This window comes from Brachyhypopomus gauderio, chromosome 11 (genome assembly GCF_052324685.1).
Source record: "Brachyhypopomus gauderio isolate BG-103 chromosome 11, BGAUD_0.2, whole genome shotgun sequence".
Classification (NCBI taxonomy): Eukaryota; Metazoa; Chordata; class Actinopteri; order Gymnotiformes; family Hypopomidae; genus Brachyhypopomus; species Brachyhypopomus gauderio.
This window is the reverse complement of record NC_135221.1, coordinates 810,355-825,000: the sequence shown is the minus strand read 5'-3', so window position 1 is coordinate 825,000 and position 14,646 is coordinate 810,355. Positions and strand designations below refer to the sequence as shown.

Here is a 14,646-nt window from a genome sequence, read left to right as displayed (position 1 = left end):
CCCCACACAGCAGTCTGAGACCCTGTAGTGTCCCCACACAGCAGCCTGAGACCCTGTAGTGTCCCCACACAGCAGCCTGAGACCCTGTAGTGTCCCCACACAGCAGTCTGAGACCCTGTAGTGTCCCCACACAGCAGTCTGAGACCCTGTAGTGTCCCCACACAGCAGCCTGAGACCCTGTAGTGTCCCCACACAGCAGCCTGAGACCCTGTAGTGTCCCCACACAGCAGTCTGAGACCCTGTAGTGTCCCCACACAGTAGCCTGAGACCCTGTAGTGTCCCCACACAGCAGTCTGAGACCCTGTAGTGTCCCCACACAGCAGTCTGAGACCCTGTAGTGTCCCCACACAGCAGTCTGAGACCCTGTAGTGTCCCCACACAGCAGTCTGAGACCCTGTAGTGTCCCCACACAGCAGTCTGAGACCCTGTAGTGTCCCCACACAGCAGTCTGAGCTCATCTTCCTCAACACTCACTTTTGCAGTTTTAAAGCTTTTGCACCCGGCAGCTATATTGGATTTCGCCTTTTCAAATCCCTCATGTTGGTCTATACGGGGAGTTTGTTCCCTTCCTGTCACAACATTTTCTGTTTTTTGTTCTTTGCCGTGGTGACGGCTCCACGGCTCTGGTAAAAGCTTCTCTACGTTACCTTGCCTATTAGCACCTGACTATGCTTGAGAATGGCATTGCCTTTTAAGCCGGGATTGTGAAAGCCTTGGTTAATCACTTCACTTTGAGTCCAGAAACAAAGAGTACCACAGGCAAATCACACCGTTTAAGGCAAAAATAATGACATGAAAAAACAAATAGGCAAAGGAATTATTCATCTGTTAAAAATATCTAATTGTTTAATTGCATCTCAATTAATTTGCTCTTAAACACAGGAGAGGGCTTCAGGAGGAACTGGCCCCACACATCAAATGCATGCTTTGATCTCATTGATTAGCTCAGTGGAACAGCACGCTGCCCCTCCGACAGCCCCCTGGGGCTGTTGTTTTTACCCCCTCCACTCCCTCACTCTTCCTTTGCCCCCCGCACTTTAACTCTCCATTCACTCTCATTTCACTCACTTCAGCTCACTCTGTTCTCTGATCACTTCTCTCGGTTCACTCTCATATGTCTCTATATCATCTCACTCTCTCAGTGAGGGATTAACCCTAATCCCTGTTTATTTACTCTATAACTCTATTTACTTCCATATGGAAAAACAGTATATTTCTTATAAGGCTAGATATGTCTTTCTTACTTAAATCACATATGTATGTCTATGTACTATGTTTATTATATGTTCATCAAAAATCATTGTTTTTCAATGTATGTTTATGACCCCATTCATACAAAAAACACACATGACATAAGGGACTCAAGGTAATTTTCTATATAAAGTTTATATTTTAACAGTGTCATTGTTAATTGAACGTTAATTGTTGAGCGGGGGGGGGGGGGTTGTATATCGCGATCGATCGCCAGTGGAGGGCGACATAGATATGGATCGGAGGTAAATAAACTAGATTTATTTTTTCTCGCCGTGTGAAATCGGAAGTGTGGCGTGAGAGCGTGTGAAGACGGTCAAATGCGTGTGTCACACGCTCAATGCGTGAGACTTGAGAGCCCTGCATACTGTAGATTACATCCACTTTGATCTCGCCCTGTCTTCGACTTTTAGATGTCTACTTTAAAACGTTACAAGAGCTATGCTATGCTAACTGTTTTAGCTAGCGAGGGTAATGCTAGCTACACAAATATATCAACATAAGACGTTGCTAAGCCCAACTATCAAGCTAGATTTCAAGCTAGCTCGCTAAGTAAAGTAGCCAGCTTAGTATCACTAACTATAGACCTTGGGCGGTTTAAAAGACAAAGAAAACCACTATAGGGAATTAAAGAAGTAGCAAGCTGGTGACACTAAAGTCACACGATAGCGTGCCGCACATTTGTTTGTCTACTTAGGTATATCATCTAACCCCATACAGTAACGTTCAGTGTTGTCAAGTCTCACGCATTGAGCGTGTGACACACGCATTTTACCGTCTTCACACGCTCTCACACCACACTTCAGATTTCACACGGCGAAAAAAATTATCTAGTTTATTTACCTCTGATCCATATATATATGTCGCCCTCCACTGGCGATCGATCGCGATATACAACGTATCCAACCCCCCCGCTCAACAACTTACGTTCGCCACCGACTCTCACACTCTGAAATGAATTCAAAACTTGAGAGCCCTGGTAACGTTAATGAATATAACTGCTGTAATCGAAACAAACTAAAGCTGCAAGGCTTATTAGAGACAACTAACTAACATAAATATAATGTTTATTCATACTTATTTATAATGACTAAGTAGTAGTCGGCTGCCCAAGAAAAGAAAAGAAGCTAAACAAATGTAGCTTAATGTTTGAAACTTAGTCCACTGGTGCGCACTAGACATGTCTTCCTCTACCAATTTCCTAGCTCAGTCAGGTGAATAGGTGGGGAGTCATACATGGATTGGCTCCCTTTACATATTTTTATTATCTGAACTGTCCAGATATCGATGACATTCAAATATAAACACAGAGTTTTCCTATGGTTATCTATTATGAAGCTCTCTACTTTCTCACATGTATGCAGGCCATATATGTCTAACAGGCCATACATTTTATATGAATTACATATGCATATATGACATATATGTCACACAGTACATACATTTAATACATACTTAACAATGCCACATATTGAATTTATATGATTAGGGTAAAACTCATAAGACTCATGATTTGTAAAAAGCTTTTCCATATGGGCTTTCACTCTGTCCAGTCTTTTGGTTTGCTCTCTGAGCTCACTCTCAGCTCACTCTCAGCTCACTTTCTTTGCTCAGCCTGTTCACTCTGTTCTCTCACTCTGTCCCCTCACTCTTTCCATTTCCTCACTATTCAAACTCTCTCACTTCTCTGTAGACCTGCTTACCCAAAGTCAGACTATCACAGCGAGCACTCTGAGTCCAGTGTTGGCTATGATAGCTCCTAATGTTATTAAAGCCTGTTAGCAGCCTGCTAATCAAATGAAGCAGTTGGTCGATCCCAGACAGGTTGAAAATCTTTTACTGAATGTGTCAGCTCTTTTCCAGCTGGGCTGGAGTGTGGGGGGGCTCCTGGCACTGTGGCGTGTGCACAGAGACACATTAACACCATCAGCTCTGGGTGGAGGTCCACGTCCACGGAAGGACTGTGAAGTCTCTACATCACATCCCAGTTTCAGTCAGAACACAGCAGTGTTCACTGCAGGTGCCTGATCATGTGGACGTTTGGCCTTGTGACATACTCACATGCCTGCATGATTGCACACACACACACGCACACGCACACACACACACACACACAAACACACACACACACACACACACACACACACACACACACACACACACACACACACACACACACACACACACACACACAAAGAGAAGTGGGGGTTGCTGTTTTGAGTGAGCCATGTGTGGATGGTTGGTGCTTGGGGCAGTGTCTCCTCCTGAATCCTCATTAGAAACGGCCTTCTAATTAATCCCTGTTCTTAACCCAGCACCCTGAATCTGCCCCCAGTCCACGAGAACTGGGGGTGAGGCAGACAAGCAATGACATGCTTCTTTAAATTAGGGCAAATCCTGAACCACTGATTCAGGGCACGGCCAGCAGTCTCATGTGCTGCTATTAACAGACTTCTCCTTTGGTCATTGTCTGAGAAGCTACAGGAACATACAGTACTGTGCCTGTGGAGCTTACTGTTTGTGTCCCCTGTGTTGTGTCCCTGTATTGTGTCCCTGTATTGTGTCCCTGTGTCATGTCCCCTGTATTGTGTCCCTGTGTTATGTCCCTGTGTTATGTCCCTGTATTGTGTCCCTGTGTTGTGTCCCTGTGTTATGTCCCTGTGTTGTGTCCCTGTGTTGTGTCCCCTGTATTGTGTCCCTGTTTTGTGTCCCTGTGTTATGTCCCCTGTATTGTGTCCCTGTATTGTGTCCCTGTGTCGTGTCCCTGTGTCGTGTCCCTGTGTCGTGTCCCTGTTTCGTGTCCCTGTGTCGTGTCCCTGTGTTGTGTCCCTGTGTCGTGTCCCTGTGTCGTGTCCCCCTGAGATGGTGTCAGTCCTGTTCTGCTGAGAATCTGTTTCAGTACTTTAGCATCTCCCTGCCTGGAGAGATTGTAATGTTGTGGTAACCCAATCTATCTCTCTCTCTCTATCTCTCTCTCTTTCTCTCTCTCTCTCTCTCTCTCAATCTATCTGTATATCTGTATCTTTCTCAGTATCTTTTATCTCTAATTTTATCTTCTCTCTCTGTCTCTCTGTGTGTGTCTCTCTGTCTCTCTCTCTTTCTCTCTCTCTTACTCTCTCTCTCATATTTACTTGCCTCTTCCTCTAAACTCCAGTATTTCACATATTACAGAGGAGGTGTGGCTTTTTGTCCTTACATGCACCACCAAAGGGTGGAGGGAGGGGTGGAGTCAGGGAGAGGTGGACCCAGGGATGGGTGGAGTCAGGGATGGGTGGAGTCAGGGAGAGGTGGACCCAGGGATGGGTGGAGTCAGGGAGGGGTGGAGTCAGGGAAGGGTAGGGGGCAGGGCCATGTCCAGTATGCTGGTGATGCTCTCACACCGTTTGGATTTGTTAGTCCTGCACGGTGGGAAAGAGCCCAGCGTCTCCCTCTCATTGCTACGCACTTTAATCTTCATAATCCAAAGGGTTGATGAATTCTCTGAACCCACGGATGAGCAAGGCTGTTCTTCTTCACTCTTGGGCTGTGAAGTGACACTCTGGGTGTGCGTGTGACACAGCGTTTGATCGATAACATCCACATTCTCTGGCTGATCGTAATAGATGTCGGCCACTCAGTTGTTTTTCTCCATAATGATCCCATTTCATATTCCTGACTCGCTCCCCTCGTGCTGGATGCATACGGCAGTGTGTTCACCTGACTGGGCTTATCCCTCAAGATTTATGGTGCGGATAGAACGGAAGGTAGTTAACACCAGGGGGCGATATGGAAGAAAGGAAAGGAACCCACAGAGAGATGGACACCTTATCTCCATTTCTCAGGTGAACTGCTTCTCTGGCGGAGCGCTGCATACTCAACATTACTCAGAGACCCCTCCCTCCACCCACGCTAGTGGGGACGGCAGCAGCTACGTCTCCCAGCGATGGCTGAGCAGCTCAGCAGCAGAGGGAGCAGCTAACGTAGACGTGGATAAGAGTATACATAATGAGACCCTGACAGAAGAGGGGACCCAACAGGGCCCTGACAAAGACAATTAAAACAAACAAACATAAAAACGGAAAAAAAACAATGGGGCAAGGACACCATTCTGTCCTCGATGTGTTTCTGTCCTCGGTGTGTTTCTGCGTCTGACACAAATGCAGAGATGAGACGTGTATGGTGTGTATGGGCTGCACTAACGGCGTGTGTGATTTCTCTCTTCTAGATGTTTCTCAGGAGCTGCATGTGGAGTAATCAACAAACACTCTGAGGGGTTGTTCCCAAAACTGAACGCTCGTTGGCTTGTCTGTTTTCAGAGGTAAGAATCGCACTGATCAATAAAGCCACTGAGGAGTCATGTGACTTTCTTGATTGCCCGTGTTCAGATAAGCTGATTGACGTGCATTGTGCCAGCGACCGCCATGTCAACTTGAGTTTGTTTTGGCCTGACAAAACTGAAATTAATCATAAACAATACAATACAGCTGTGGTGAGTCTGGGCACAAGTCTGTGAGTCTGGACGTGACTCTCCTCGTCCCTGCAAATGGAGGGATGGAGGGATGGAGGGATGTTTCTCTTCCTTCCTTGGTCCACAGAGGCAGGGTGACATTTTCTCCCCAAAGGGCATGTGTGAGTGGAAATTGCTCTTGGGTGTCAAGTGTGTCATCTCTACACGTTTGTACCAGCGGCTGGCAGAAGCCTAGACAGGACGCCAGCGTGTCACGTTCTCACGGTCGGGCATCCAGCAGGGAGATCACAAAACGCACAAAACATTGATGCACTTGAAGGGAAGTGAGAGGAGACCAGGGACACACTGAACCACAAATCAGAATCACGACAACAAGGACAAAATCCTTCATTGCCGAGAGTCACAACAAAATAAGGCTTTTCCTCATTGTCTTTTCCGATCTGATCGCAGTGTGTGTGTCCTCATCCAGTCGAGGATCGAGCTCTATCCAAGTGTCTGTGTACTGAACTACATCCCATGTAGTTCTGCTCATTCACACAACCATGACATGGACATCGTAAAGGTGTGCTGAAGCACCTGCAACCTGTGTTGGGCATAAAAGAACTTACTGAGACCCTTAGATGCATGATCGAAAGTATAAACACACTAATACATTATACAATAATTCTTCTGTCTGTGGCTCTCTTTTGCTCTATGTCTCATTCTCTCTCTCATTCTCTCTCTCTCTCTCTCTCTCTCTCTTTCTCTCTCGTTCTCTGGCCACTAATCTGCATTACATCTGCAGTTTTAACCCACATTTTTTTCCTTTGTTTTTACATTAGTTGCATAAGAAAATTTATTTTCCAATTTTACACCCTGGCTGTGTTTTACTGGACCAAATATAAAGGCATGATTAAGCCATTAAAGACACATCTGCCATCCTAATTTCTTGGTAATTTGCAGAGGACTGGTCTGCATATTGCCATAGTGGAGCTGACATTTTAATCAAACTGTGGCTGTAAGACTGATTATAGGCACAGAGAACTGAGTGGACACTGGGCGGCTGATCTCAGGCCTGTGGAGGGTATACGTGGTGTAGTTGCTGCTCCGTTTAAGTCCTCCCTTCTTCTCCTCCTCTATCCTGCATGGAGGAGACAGCACTCCTGTTATCCACAGCGCACTGGCCAAACTGGTTTGCCGTTGATTTCCCAGTTTGCTTGCTCTGGGATGTTTCTCATGCTCTGAACACTCCGCTCACACGTTTCAGGGGTTTTTATAATGTCAGAAATATCTTTCAGAGACGTTCAGGCATCAGCGAGGTCATTGTGAATAACACGAACACACTGAGCATCTGCCAAATGTTTGTTAGTGCAGAATCTTCAGTGGACTCGTGTTTTCGTGCGAGGTGAAAAACGCGTCCTCTTGCGTCTCCACACGTGCAGCTTCCAGACGCTCTGCCGGTCGTCTGGAGTCGTTCATCTGCAGGGCGGCCAGCCAGGCCACACAGGAGCAGTGATGGGCTGATGGACAAAACTCTAGACTGAGAAACACAGTCTGCCATCGACGGGACATGGGTCGTCCTCACTGTGCACACAAGTTGTTTGTTAAGGAATTCATTTGGAGCGAAGAGCATGTTAGCTGGGCACATGTGAGCCTCACCTACATGACAGTGATGCTGTGGTGTTGAGGTACACTCATCTGGATTTCATCTGAACATTTGACTTTGCCAAACATGCACTGATGAAGACATCATGCCCGAGGACATCAGTGTTTTACTTCTTTAGGATTTAGAGCAGGTGAACTTATTTAACATGCTAAACAAACGCCCTGGAGGTTCTTTAGAGTGTGGGGGTATTTTCACTATTTTCAAAGGGTATGAAAAAAATAAGTAATGTGTGTAAGTGTGGCAAGCAAATCTCACTCTTCCCAAACAGGATTCATGAATGTGCTTAAACTGCCTGTTCCACAGAGCCATGCTGCTACATTACATGATAATCATAGGCCCTTTTTCTCCTAAATACAGTGAGTGATTGAATGAATGAATGAATGAATGATCAATTGTTTATTTTTACAACAATTAATATTAAACAAACACACTTCACCCAGAAAGAAGGTGCAGTGTGTCATTGTTTGGTTACACTCCCCCGTAAAGCGAAATCCTGCTGGATTTCAGATTTTACTGCTATAGTGGCATATCTGTTTAAATATGGAGATTTCAGCACTCTAGACAGCTCCTGTGGTTTGGCAAAAAGAATACGTTACAGTTTTTCAGGACCTTGGCCAGCTCAGCTAGCTACATCTTTAAGGGCAGAGGGGATCAGTCCAGTGCTGAGACCAGCCAGCGAGCTCACACCACTCCCAGCTCACACGTCTGTTCCAACTCACTGCACTCTTCAGTCTAGTAAAGAACCTCCGGTCCGTAGTAATCTGATTAGAGTGTATGAGGTGCTGGAACACAGGAAACTCTGATATGGATGAAAGTCCCTGTGGACCGGACTGAGGATTAATTGACACTATATATGATTCTGAAAGCTAATGTTTTACTTAGTGGTGAGCCGTTAACGGCGTTAACGGCGTTCGTTAATTTGATACTCTTATCGGGCGATATAAAAATTATCGCCGTTAATCTATTCTTAAAGTTGGGTTGGGAACTGGGTCAAAATGGGTAAGCAAACTATGATGACTTTCAACTTGATAGTTCAGCTCGGCTGTATTCCTAACCAAATTGCACAGTAGGGGCGAGAACGAGTTTTCAAACCTGTGAATTACAAATCGTACGTGTGTTTACATGGATGCGGCCTCGAAGTCGCCAGGTTTGCTTCATGGAAAATTCATTTTTAGGAACGTAAAGTGTTACCGGAGCGGAGCTCGGAGCGGTCGTTTTCTGCATGGTCCTAGCGCTAGATTTGTCGCTATTTAAATATTTCTTTTTAACCGTTAAAACTGCAGAGGACCAAAACCGGCTTTTGAAAAAGTCCCCCCCCCCCAAATTACGTCCGTGAGGTTAAATGTACTAAATGTTAGCTTACATTTCAAATATCATGTTTAGCTGAATAAACATGTTATCAACCCCTTTTAATATACAGTATGTAGGCTTACAAATTCATGTTTAACTGAATAAACGAGTAGCCTACATTTTATTGAGCATGTTTTTTTCTTCAAGTATCAAAGTAGAACAGCTTCCTCAAGCAGACATTGATGCATTTTGGAAACAGGAGATGAGCCCCTGGTCTAATGCACCCTCTGTATTAAGAAACCCTATCTCAAAAACTGTCTTTTAGTCATTACTTGGGTAGCACGCATATGAGCCATTTTAATATAGATTAATCTAGATTAATTTCAAGATTTCAGTGAAATTAATCTAGATTAAAAAAATTAATCTATGCCCACCCCTAGTTTTACTAAAAGGCTAATGGTGTTTTAAATGAGCAGCTTTTAAACCTTTCAGATTATAGACCTGTCATAGTGTAAATACTTTCTGATTATACACCTGTCATAGTGTAAACACTTTCATGGAGTGAAATCATTAAAAGAATGATTATGTTTGTTGAGAGTGTGGTGTTGAGAGTGTGGTGTTGAGAATGTGGTGTTGGGAGTGTGGTGTTGAGGGTGAGTTGTTAAGAGTGTGGTGTTGAGGGTGAGTTGTTAAGAGTGTGGTGTTGGGAGTGTGGTGTTAAAAGTGAGGTTTTGAGGGTGAGTTGTTAGGAGTGTGGTGTTGAGAATGTGGTGTTGGGAGTGTGGTGTTAGGGGTGAGTTGTTAGGAGTGTGGTGTTGGGAGTGTGGTGTTGAGAGGGTGGTGTTGAGAATGTGGTGTTGAGGGTGAGTTGTTAAGAGTGTGGTGTTGAGGGTGAGTTGTTGAGAGTGTGGTGTTGGGAGTGTAGTATTGAGAGTGTAGTGTTGAGAGTGTGGTGTTAAGAGTGTGGTGTTAAGAGTGTGGTGTTCGGGGTGTGGTGTTCGGGGTGTGGTGTTGAGAGTGTGGTGTTGAGAGTGTGGTGTTAAGAGTGTGGAGTTGAGAGTGTGGTGTTGGGAGTGTGGTGTTGGGAGTGTGGTGTTGGGAGTGTGGTGTTGGGGGTGTGGTGTTAAGAGTGTGGTGTTGGGAGTGTGGTGTTGAGGGTGTGTTGTTGAGAGTGTGGTGTTAGGAGTGTGGTGTTAAGAGTGTGGTGTTGAGGGTGTGTTGTTGAGAGTGTGGTGTTGGTAGTGTGGTGTTGGTAGTGTGGTGTTAAGAGTGTAGTGTTGAGAGTGTGGTGTTGAGTGTGTGGTGTTGAGGGTGTGGTGTTGGGGGTGTGGTGTTGAGTGTGTGGTGTTGAGAGTGTGGTGTTGGGAGTAATTTTGATTTAAGCGTTAACATTTCAACACTGAATGGAAATTAAATGGTGTAAAAAAAAGAAGCAGCATGACTATAAATGTTGTTGTGACCTTTGCCCTTTTGCCCTCTGACCCTCACCAATGAAAAGTGAGATTTCAAGCACTGAACCCTGGATGTGGAAACACTGAGAGTTGCTGTATGCACGAGTTCTTATTATGGTTCCTCATCCTCTGTGAACAGAGAGATTCAAGTTAGCGACATGCTAGTCCACTCAACACTGACGTCTATTACATTGAGCCTATGAAGTTAAGGAACTGCTCAGGTCCAGCAAACTGTGCAGGAGATTTATGACCACGCCTCCTTCTTCAGGGTGATCACTGACCAGGCAGATTATCAGTGTGTGTGTGGACCCCTTGTGTGTGATCACCTGAGTGTGATCACCTGAAAGTGGACCTCCTGTGTGTACAACACCTGTGTGTGATCACCTGAGTGTGATCACCTGAGAGTGGACCTCCTCTGTGTACAACACCTGTGTGTGATCACCTGAGTGTGATCACCTGAGAGTGGACCTCCTGTGTGTACAACACCTGTGTGTGATCACCTGAGTGTGATCACCTGAGAGTGGACCTCCTGTGTGTACAACACCTGTGTGTGATCACCTGAGTGTGATCACCTGAGAGTGGACCTCCTGTGTATACAACACCTGTGTGTGATCACCTGTGTGTGATCACCTGAGTGTGATCACCTGAGAGTGGACCTCCTGTGTGTACAACACCTGTGTGTGATCACCTGAGTGTGATCACCTGCGTGTGGACCTACTGTGTGTACAACACCTGTGTGTGATCACCTGAGTGTGATCACCTGCGTGTGGACCCACTGTGTTGCTGCATTCTGGATCCATGCATAAGAAAGCGAACAAAAGGCCTGCAGGTAATATTGGGTGTCACATGACATTCTGTAACTGTAGTGTATAGTTGTATAATAACATTATGGAACATGTCCAAAATGCATACAGAAACATCAAAATAGTGGCAATTAGTAGTAAAATGTATCACTGGTCAATTATTACAACACTGTCTTAGTCTGATCTTCAAGTCTTAAAGCCTTAAATGAAACAGATTCATTTACAGGTGAAGAAAGATGCTGCTATTATTAGAATGGGGGTTGGAATGGTGGTCTACAGTGTTCATCTGTGAGTGTGTGTGTGTGTGTGTGTGTGTGTGTGTGTGAGAGAGAGAGAGAGAGAGAGAGAGTGTGTGTGTGTGTGTGAGTGTATGTGTGAGTGTGTCAGTGTGTGTGTGTGTGTGTGTGTGTGAGAGAGAGAGAGAGAGAGAGAGAGAGAGAGAGAGAGAGTGTGTGTGTGTGTGTGAGTGTATGTGTGAGTGTGTCAGTGTGTGTGTGTGTGTGTGTGTGTGAGAGAGAGAGAGAGAGAGAGTGTATGTGTGTGTGTGTGTGTGTGTATGTGTGTGTGTGTGTGAGAGAGAGAGAGAGAGAGAGAGAGAGAGAGAGAGAGAGAGAGAGAGAGAGTGAGAGTGTGTGTGTGTTTATGTGTTCTGTGCTCATATATGTGTTTAATAACGTAACACATCGCTAAAAACTGAAGTCCATAATGTCATCACGTATACTGACAGATGAGGTCACATCACATTTACCAACGAATTAGGTCACATCACGTTTTGTGTGCTTGACCCGTTCCTCTGAAAATAAAGAAAGGTCAAATCAGCATGACTCATTTAAAATGTACACTCACTGTCACTCACTAGGACAGGAGGATAATATGTGTCTGTTCAGACTCTGATAGACTGGTTGAAATGTCCTTGTCTGGCGTTAATGTGAGTGTGAAATGACTTGTGTATGTACTAAAGGCCAGTGTGTTGATACTGAGCTCCATGAGCTTGTCATGTTAATCAATACTTATTGTAATACTTAGCAATATTTATTATGTTGATCAGTACTGCTTATAATACTTAGCAATACCGATCATGTTCATCAATGCTGCTTATATTGGTCCACTGTTCCACCAGAAGACACTGAGCAGCTTTTACTGCACTGCTGTGGGTGGTCTGTTTTTTCCCGTCATATATGTTAAAGCCGCAATGCTTTTCTATGGCAGAATGAGACCAGAATGAGACTAGAATGAGACTAGAATGAGACTAGAATGAGACTAGAATGAGACCAGAATGAGACTAGAATGAGACTAGAATGAGACTAGAATGAGACTAGAATGAGACCAGAATGAGACTAGAATGAGACTAGAATGAGACTAGAATGAGACCAGGAGAGATTGCTTGGGTTCTGCTGATGCAATCTGTGTTCATTAAATCCTCTCAGATGTCCAGTGTTATGAACCTGTTCTGGAATTACTGATACGACTAATTACTAATTGCCCTACACATTTACTCTGATTCTTCTGGCAGTGTCAGTGAGGTGGTTTTTGTTTCCATTGGGCAGAACACAAGACATTGTGATCCTGTGATCACCCACATAGGAAGCACAGTACCTGGTGGACAACATGTGTTTGCTCTGATTTCTCTAGGAGACTGTTCTCTGATTTCTCTAGGAGACTGTGTGCTCTGATTTCTCTAGGAGACTGTGTGCTCTGATTTCTCTAGGAGACTGTGTGCTCTGATTTCTGTAAGAGACTGTGTGCTCTGTGCTTTTCTCTGTTTACATTAATTACATACGTGTTTTCATCCCATCATGCATTTTACAATACATGTAATCTGTTAACAATTTTTATCCACATAGTAATCTTGTTAAAATGTAGCCTACTCTGATACAGATTAAACAATTGTTTGTGCATCTGTGTGTGTATGTGTGTGTATGTGTGTGTCTGTGTGTGTTTGTGAATATGTGTGTGTGTGTGTGTGTGTGTTTGTGAATACGTGTGTGTGTGTGTGTGTCTGTGTGTGTATGTGTTTGTGTGTGTAGGGGTGTGTGTGTGGGTGTGTGTGTATATATGTGTGTGCGCACATGTCTGCGTGTGTGTCCATGTAAGGCTTTAACACTCTCCAGTGCTGTTATTTTTCTTTTCCTCTTTGATAAGTATTACAATTATTTATTTGCTTGCCACCCACCTACCTATGAAAGCTTATTGGCTGTGCTGGCTGGCTCCTCCCCCTGCTCTCTACCTGCCAGGTGTGGCCTCTCTCAAACGCAGTGGCTCTGTGGCTCACGCTCAGACTCCAGTGTGTTACTGTTCCATGGGAACAAGCTGTTCCTGTTTCTCCTGTGGCTGAGACACCTCAGCTTCTCAGAATATGGAGACAGGGCCTTGCCAACAGTGAGCACAGACTACAATAGAGTCAGACATTAATTTGCAGCCACTGCGTCTGCCATTACGAGGGTTTTTATTGATAGTGAGCAGCAGGGGAGATGAGACATGCTGTGGTCTGAAGAGCAGAGGCTCTGCCAGGACTGGAGACATGGTGAGATGTTCTGGTATGTCTCCGCCCCTCTCATTCTCTACCACACTGCTCACAATGATCAGATGCCAATCACACCAACTTTGAGCTTCTGAGTCCCCAATAAACAAGACTGTGGGTCTTTTTAGTGAGCCCGTCTACACATCTTTCTCAAAAAATAGCTGTTTTCTAGATTAAGTGTCACTTTTACTCAAGAGCATTGGACCTTTCTGTGTCACCCTGGGTTCACCCAGAAGCCTGAGTCAAGGAGATACATCCATTGTGCTTTCTTCTCACACTGATAAGGGTGCAGACTGTACAGCAGAGGCTGAACTATGGCCTGTTAAGTAAGATTGAGAGAGGGAGCTTCAAGACGAGATTGCTTTCAGGAAAAGGGCGTTTTGTCTCCTAAATAGATCTTTAACGTAGGGCAACTGGATTTATTTCTTACATCATGCATTTTTCATTAACGACTGTGTTGGGAGCGCTAGGTCCAGGAAGCAGCCACACTGATGTCTGCAGGGATACATCCGCAAATCAGAGTCACGCACGTCTCTGTCAACCGTTTGTCACTCGTTCGTCTGCTTTCTGGACCAGAGGCAGCATGACTCCACCAGCGTCTGTCCACACCAGTGTCCCGTCTACCAGTGTCCTGTCTACCAGCTTCCTGTCCACCAGGAGAGGAGAGGGGAGGGGAGGAGAGGAGAGGGGAGGGGAGGAGAAGAGAGGGGAGGAGAGGGGAGGGAGCGTGGTGAAGTAGTGAGTCTGTACTGATCATCTGGCTACACCACCAGCTTCAAGACAAAACAGGACTGAGAATGAGAACAACAACAATCTCCCATAGCAACCATCATGCATGCAACGGCCGAACATCCCAAACACAGTGGCGGTGAGCAGTCTGTTTGCCATGGAAACAAGAGTAGCTCCTGCCCCCCCCACAACATGGAGTGAGCTCCACGTCTCCGGCTGGTCTCCTGTACCTGCAGGAGTGCGGAGTGTCACGTATTCCCCACATGATCGTTTCCTCGGGGCTTCTCAGCATCACACGTCCTCTGTGTGCCTGCGTGTGCTATTTATAGCGGAGACACTCACTGTCCCTGCATGCTGCAGACAGCTGGGATGGTGTTGGTGTCCAGCCCTGCGTCTCCTTGACCTGTGACGTCTCTTTACTAAAGCATCACACTTTCATTTACACATATTCCCATGTGTTGGCTGTCACGCACAGTTCCTCAACATCACTTTACACTCTGGGCTCCTGT

The 14,646-nt window shown here is 45.3% G+C and overlaps 1 protein-coding gene across 2 annotated transcripts in view; it reads left to right on the top strand.

The window, feature by feature from the left end:
- The window catches only part of lingo2 (leucine rich repeat and Ig domain containing 2), a 232,399-nt gene that overhangs the window by 79,858 nt on the left and 137,895 nt on the right, over positions 1-14,646 (top strand). For both annotated transcript variants that reach the window (XM_077021016.1, XM_077021017.1), the window contains exon 3: positions 5,456-5,548. The gene's annotated coding sequence lies outside the window, so the exon portion shown is untranslated. The remainder of the gene's footprint in view (positions 1-5,455; positions 5,549-14,646) is intronic.